Source organism: Apteryx mantelli, chromosome 24 (assembly GCF_036417845.1).
Source record: "Apteryx mantelli isolate bAptMan1 chromosome 24, bAptMan1.hap1, whole genome shotgun sequence".
Lineage (NCBI taxonomy): Eukaryota > Metazoa > Chordata > Aves > Apterygiformes > Apterygidae > Apteryx > Apteryx mantelli.
In genome coordinates, this window is record NC_090001.1 from 7,965,059 (window position 1) to 7,972,625 (window position 7,567).

The following is a 7,567-nucleotide window of genomic DNA, read 5'->3' on the forward strand; positions in this document are numbered from 1 at the left end:
GTGAGCCTCAAGACTGGTTTCTCCTGTGGGTCCCTCTTTTTGGAGAAGCAGGATGTAGGAGAACATGGGAGAGGAGAAAGCCTTCCTCCTTTGGGCACCAAAGCAGGCTCTTTGCTTGTAAAAGTCCTCAGCAACGTTTCTCAGTCTGCGGTGCTTAAGATAGAGATGATGTGCCATAAAAGAGCAAACGTGATGTGACGATGTGCTCCTTTCCCCCCCTAAACACTGATGTGCTCTCTCCCCCTCAACCTGACCTCCCTGTAAACAGCATGTATGCAGGGGCTAATTGAGCATGCAACAACTAAGGCCTGTCTAGCATGCAAATATGACTATGAGTCAATCATCTCCCCCCGACCCCCATAACTAGGGGGCAGCCCAGAGCCCATTGAGCTCTCCTGAATGGCAGCGGGCTGCACTGCAGAACCTCCTCTTGAGCAGGGACGCCTCTCAAGGTTCCTCCTCGAGGTTGAGAGATTCCTTACCCGCGACAAATCCTCGATAAGTGATTAATAGCATGCTGAAGTTTTGCGAACTTCACGAAACTTTGCTGAGTTACATCTCTGAAATCCCTTAGACATAAACCATTGACCGAGTCTGGGAGTAGGATTGGATCCAGCCGCACCCACTCTCCTCTGAGGAGGGGTTTGGAAAACAAGGAGGTCCTTTCTGAACTTCGTAACTCAACAGGAGGGTCTTCTTGGCACACATTTCTTTAGACATGAACCGTTGACCAAGTCTGTGACTAAGATTGGGTGCAACCACACCTAGGCTCCTCTCTGAGGGAGTTCAGAAAGCAAGGGGATCCTTTCTGAACCTCGTGACTCAACGGGAGGGTCTCCATTGCATGTACATCTGACCCTGTCCTTCATGCAGTAAATAACTGAGTGAACCTTGCCAATCGAACCTCGTTAAATCATTCTTATTTACGCTTGGAATTTGTTAAGTCGCTATCTTACCACAATAAACATAGTGCTGCTTCCCTCTTACGAGTGAAGAGTATCACTTCTTTGCGACACCTTGATGTCCCCTCCAAGTGTCTATCCTAAAGGAGCTTTGGCTTCCCAAACAGCAACCCTACTTTGCTTGACAACAATACACTGTTTAGTCCAGCTGTTTTGCTGAGATGTCTACTGGTTTTACTGAGTATTGGTCTGGACCATTTTTGTGCTTAGTAGGTGCTATTCACAGAATCACAGAATCACAGAATGGTTGAGGTTGGAAGGGACCTCTGGAGATCATCTAGTCCAACCCCCCTGCTCAAGCAGGGTCACCTACAGCACATTGCCCAGGACCCTGTCTAGGCAGCTTTTGAATATCTCAAAGGATGGAAACTCCACAACCTGTCTGGGCAACCTGTTCCAGTGCTCTGTCACCCTCACAGTGAAGTTTTTCCTTATGTTCAGATGGAACTGTCTGTATTTCAGTTTGTGCCCGTTGCCTCACGTCCTGTCTCTGGGCACCACTAAAAAGAGTCTGGCTCCATCCTCTTGACACCCTCCCTTTAGATATTTGCATACAGTAATAAGATGTTCTCTCAGACTTCTCTTCTCCAGGCTAAAGAGGCCCAGCTCTCTCAGTCTTCCTTCATAGGGGAGATGCTCCAGTCCCCTCATCATCTTTGTAGCCCTCTGCTGGACTCTTTCCAGTAGTGCCATGTCTCTCTTGTACTGGGGAGCCCAGAACTGGACATAGTACTGCAGCTGTGGCCTCAGCAGGGCTGAGGAGAGGGGGAGGGTCCCCTCCCTTGAAATGCTGGCAACACTCTTCCTGATGCACCCCAGGATATGGTTCTTAATGGCCTGCTGGCTTTCCTGAGCTCCTGTGCCCTTCAGAGCTGCCTCCCATGGGATCCCCCAGCAGTCCTCAAAGAGGCCCAAGTCTGCTCCTCTGAAGTCCCGAGTCTGTACTCTGCTGCTCTCCTTCCTCCCTGCCTTCAGGATGTGGCACTCCACTATTTCATGGTCCCTGCAGCCAGCGTTTCCACTGATGATCACCTCCCTGATCAGTTCTTTCTTGTTTGCGAGTACCAGATGCAGGAGAGCGTCGCCCTTCTTAGCCCATCTGGCAGCTGTGCTAAGAAGGTGTCCCTGACACCCTGCAGAAACCTCCTGGACTGCTTTCACCCTGCACTTTGCCCTTCCACTGCATGCCAGGGGGATTAAAGTCCCTCCGTAAGCAGCAGGCCCTGTGTGCCACACACTTCCTCAGCTTGCTTAAGGAGCCTGCGTCCACTTCCTTTCCCTGATCGGGTGAACTGTAACTCCCATCTCAATGTCACCCTTACTCCCATGCTCACTCACCTTTTCCCATCCAGCACCTTGTCCTTCCCTTGGAAGAGCTCCACAAATCCCAGGTGCCCCTTTACACAGAGGCCATCCCCCCCCCATCATCTGCCCTAAGAGTCACTCCTGAAGAGCTTGTAGCATGCCATCAGAGCACTGCAGTCTGGTGAAACATATGTAATGGTGAAAGGAGGTTCCCGCTAAGAGAGCAAGGCCTACAGTGCACAAGGCCAGGCAGAAACAGAGCTGGACTGTGCAGGAATGGCAGGAGAGGGGTTTGCTGCCTGAGCTGCCTCTGCAGCACCTTGGCACCTTTGATGGAGGTAAATCGATGTCCAGGAAGGAGAAGGTGCCTCTGAGAAAGTTCTTGGGCCTGCACAGCCTGCCGTGCAGCCATGCTGTGGACATCATTAGCACAGTCCCAGTTCATATCATGCGGGAGTGGGAAGAGGTTCAGGGAGAGGAGAGCTAGAAGGTGTTAAGCGTGCAGGGACATGAGTAGAGTCCTTGCTGTGATGTGCAGCTCTATGCTGCACACTTGGATGTAGAGGGGATGGACTTCACTTGAAGACAGAAGTGGGATTCAGGTGTTTGGACACAGGCAGGTCCCATGCAGTATGTGCTGGGGACATATGGTTGTGCTTGACACCCCAGGTATCACTGAATATAGTGCCTGCAAAGGGATGTGGTCTCACGGTTGCTCCATCAGAGCCAGCAGACACTGGCATATGCCTTGGACAACCTCTCTCGCTTCAGATGTCACCACGTGTTTGTGTGTGGGCAGCTGGCTACTCCCCTCCCACTCCAGTGCTTATCATGGGAGCTTAGAGAGGGAGCTCGCATGCCGGCATCTTTGTTGTGCACAGTCCAGGTTGCGAAAGGGGAATCCCACGTCCTGTGTGTTTGTGGAGTGCACAGAAGGGCTCTGAATCCCACTCCATCCCAGGGGCTTCTAAACCAGCAGGAGAAGCACAGATTGACGCGTCTGAATCAATACCCGAGTCATGGATAATTGAAATCCCTTCTTGCCCCTTTTCTAGGTGTCCTGCCTAGTTAAGAGATGGGAATAGGGTCTTCCAGAGTGGGACATTTCCATGTGTCCTAGATGACCATCCTCTGATGAGACAAATTGCAATGCTGGAATGGGTCTCTCTCCACTCTTTAGAAAAGGCCCTTAGGTGATTCTTTCAGTCTACTTCAGTGACCGTGTCCCAGGAAGAGGAAGCACAAGGGAGAGAGAAATTCACGCCTTCAGCTGGACCTCTGTTGCTGAGCAGAGGCAGGCTCCTGGGACGGAGAGAGCTCCTGGCAACGTGGCAGCACTGCTGGGAGACAGCTCTTTGCAGGAGCAGCTCCCCTGTCAAGAGCAGCAGGGCTGTGGGCACTGCCTGCTCTTGCTGACATCCATGAGAGAAGGCAGAAGAAGTGAAAGGGAGTGTGGAGTGGGAGGCCAGAGCAGAGCTCCTTGTGGGAGGAATCTTCACAGACCTTTGCACGGTAAGCCTCTGGCTGCAGGGCAATGCTACTGCTGTTGCTGGAGGGGTCTTCTAAACCCAGCCCATAACGGAGAGTTTTCTTAAGGCTTGCTCTCCTGGCTTCTCCAGAGTGCAGGAGGGGATTCCCTGCCACAGCATGCCAGGGACAGGGTGTCCTGCTGCCTTCTGCCAGGGAGAGCTGCATGGGTGTGAAGCCAGGGTGTGCCACAGGTCTAGCCAGGGCTGCCATTCAGAGCAGTGTTCCTGCACCCCAGGGTGCTGTGTGCCCCGGGCAGTGAGTCTGCTGCCTGCGAGGGTCAGCACTCAGCCTGCCCAGAAAACTCCCCACAGCGCTGCGGGGAGAAGCTCTGGGTGGGAGGAGAGAGCCCGTCAGGGCAGGTTGAGTGTGCTGTGGAGAGGGTGGTGCGTGGGTCAGGGCTGCTCACAGCTCCAGCTCACCGTGAGGACATTTCTGGAGGGCACTTTTCAAAAGGAAGGTCAAGGCAGGGGCTACTTGAAAGGGAAGGAGCTTTCCTTCTAGGCTGTGTGCTTTGAGTTCACTAATTTGGGGAGGGGGGAAAAGGAAAGAGTTTTGTGCTTTGGGAAGGAACTGAGACTCTCAAACCTTCCCTCTCACAGATCACACGGTCTGTCAGAAAGCTCAGCAAACCCCTTCAACTCCACCTCAGCCTACAGACAGCACCAGCAACACCTCTGTTCAGGAGGGCAAGGCTGGGGGAGGTGAATGCCTCACAAGGATCTTCCCTTTCTAAGACAGCTGGCAGGAGAGCTTGTCAGAGTCCAATCCTCTCTGACCAGGTTCTTTTAGCTATTCCACACATGGACGGTGTAATGTTTAGTATCAACATTTACTTCTTTGAAGATATTGGACGTTACACAGGATTTTTGATTTAGCAGAGTGACACAGCAATATCCTGAAATCGCAATACAAGTGTGAGTTACACTTAGCAAAATAGAGCAATTGCAGTATCAGTTCAATCACAATACCAGTGTGATCCCCATTACTGATCTCTATACTGTGATCCCCGCACAACGCTGAGCATCCCCTGTCGCTGGGAAGGAAGACATGGGATGAAACCAGCTCAGTCACATTGCTCTCTTCCAGGTTCTTTTGTTAGTCGTTCAGTTTTTATACTCCGTGGTGGGCTGAGCCATGAATACACTCCCCCCCCCCCATGCTGGTCTGGCTAACTCAGGGGGACATTCACACTCTTTTCATGAACTCAGGGGAAAACATTGACACCAGCTGATCCACTCAGTTGGGCTGCAGTCACTTGATCCTCTCAACTGACATAGCTGTTTATCTAAAACCAAGGTTACCCTCCAGTTGTGGTTCCCTTTCCGTTGAGATAAAGTCAGCTTTCTGTGCAACAGCTGTGGTCAGTCACACCCTACCTTATCCCCTGAGCTCCAGGGGCACATCCCCCTTGCCGATCTTCCCTGAGCCTTCTTCCATTGTAGGGGTTTATTGGTTGGTCCAAGTGCTATATTCCTCTCTCCTTCTGGTAAACAGAGAATATTCTCACTGGGTCACCGGCGCGAGTGTCCTTAGCTCAGCTCATGGAGCCCAACCCCTCCTATCCCCACCCCCCAGCAGAGCAGCACTGACTCTGGAAATCGTTAGCAGAGGCCCCTGCTCTGCATGGCACACTCAGCCAGCACAAACCGGAGCTCTAGCCAGGGAGCTGAACGAAGGTAAAGGAGAGAGGAAAAGTGGGAGGTTCTGTGAGGAAGGCAAAGGGTTTGTCTCCCAGAAGACTTCTCTGATTTGTCCCTGTCTTTTCCTCCTTGCACAGGCACCCATGCCCAGCGTCAGCAAATGTCCAACAGCAGCTCCCTCAACGAGTTCCTCCTCCAGGCATTTGCAGATACGCGGCAGCTGCAGCTCTTGCACTTCTGGCTCTTCCTGGGCATCTACCTGGCTGCCCTCCTGGGCAATGGCCTCATCATCACAGCCATAGCCTGCGACCACCGCCTCCATACCCCCATGTACTTTTTCCTCCTCAACCTCTCCCTCCTCGACCTTGGTACTGTCTCTGTCACTGTCCCCAAATCCATGGCCAATTCCCTGAGCAACACCAGGGCCATTTCCTACTGGGGATGTGCTGCACAGGTTTATCATTTTTACTTTCTCTTAGCAACTGAGTATTCTGTTCTCACTGTCATGGCCTATGACCGCTATGTGGCCATCTGCAGACCCCTCCACTATGGGACCATCATGAGCAGCAGAGGTTGTGTCAAAATGGCAGCAGCTGCCTGGAGCACTGGTTTTCTCAATGCTCTCCTGCACACTGCTAACACATTTTCCATACCACTCTGCCAAGGCAATGTTGTGGAGCAGTTCTTCTGTGAAATTCCCCAGATCCTCAAGCTCTCCTGCTCAGACACCTACCTCAGGGAACTTGGGCTTGTTGTAGTTAGTCTTTTTTAGGCTTTGGGTGTTTTGTTTTCATTGTGCTGTCCTATGTGCAGATCTTCACAGTTGTGCTGAGGATCCCCTCTGAGCAGGGCCGGCACAAAGCCTTTTCCATGTGCCTCCCTCACCTGGCCGTGGTCTCCCTGTGTATCAGCACTGCAATGTTTGCCTACCTGAAGCCCCCTTCCATATCCTCCCCAGCTTTGGATCTGGTGGTGGCTGTTCTGTACGCAGTGGTGCCTCCAGCAGTGAACCCTCTCATCTACAGCATGAGGAACAAGGAGCTCAAGGACGCCCTGAAGAAACTGGTTCAACTGCTACTACTTCAGCAGCAATAAGCTGCCCATCTCTCCTCACAAGGGATTTCCAATTTACCTGAGCAACTCTTGTGCTTTGGGCATTCTATCTGTGATAGTCATTTGTACACAAATACTTGAATTCATCCCACTTCTCCAGAGGCACAAACCCTGTCTGCCAAGTTGATTAGTCAGTGGGGATTGGATTTGGAGACTGACTCATTGTAATAAAAATGCCCATGTTTTCCCATGATGAAACACTGGAAATTGTCAGGGAGGTTGTGAATCTCAGGAGAAGAAATTTTCATCTACCCCTCAAGCTGGTGTACCACCGCTTTGTCTGTTATGCTAAGGACTTAACCTCAGTAAGCTTTCACATATTTCCCCACATCCTGACTAAATTGATCATTTCTAAAGTCATCTTTGCAGCAGACTATCTGGACATAGGCACTTCCCCTTGTTTCCCACTTTTCCTTCTCTCCTTTCTCTTTATTCATTCAGACACCTCTGCTCTCTCTAGGCGCTGCTCTGATGTTCGGGGAGTGTAGAGCTTGCCTCATCTTTCAGGAGGCTAATTGTCTCTTTAGACAATGCCTTAACTGGGTTTTTCCTCTATCCTTTCCTATCAACCTGTCTAAAACATTTCTACTAAGGCTATCCCTTGTGGAACGTGCACCTCCCTGGAGGCAGCTTGGGCTTGAAACACAGTTTAGGAGTTTATTTAGATTTTCATTCAACTCCATCATGTTTTACTTTTGCTGGATCCCAATAAAGAAAAAGCCTTCTGTGTCTATTTGTAGCTAGTTCTCAAAGGAAAGCAGGTGGGAATTGGTGCAGAGAGGCTGTAACATTCAGCTACAGACTTGAGTGGAAGAAAGCTTCGATTTTAACAAGAGTGAGGTAGGTCCCTAGTGGCTGATGAGAGAAATGGCAGGTGTGGGGAGGTGAGGAGCAAGGCTGTTCGTACATGTCTCCTCTCCAAAATGCTTCTTTTCTCACACATCACGATTCCTTAGGAGACCCTCTGAGTCCCTATGAGTTGGAGAATGTGGCTATCACTTATTCTGAAAGCTGAAA

At 51.0% G+C, this 7,567-nt stretch overlaps 1 pseudogene; it reads left to right on the forward strand.

Annotated features, from left to right (window-relative positions):
* Window positions 1-5,615: 5,615 nt before the first annotated feature.
* Window positions 5,616-6,496, forward strand: LOC136994154 (olfactory receptor 14J1-like; annotated as a pseudogene).
* The last annotated feature ends 1,071 nt before the right edge of the window (window positions 6,497-7,567 follow it).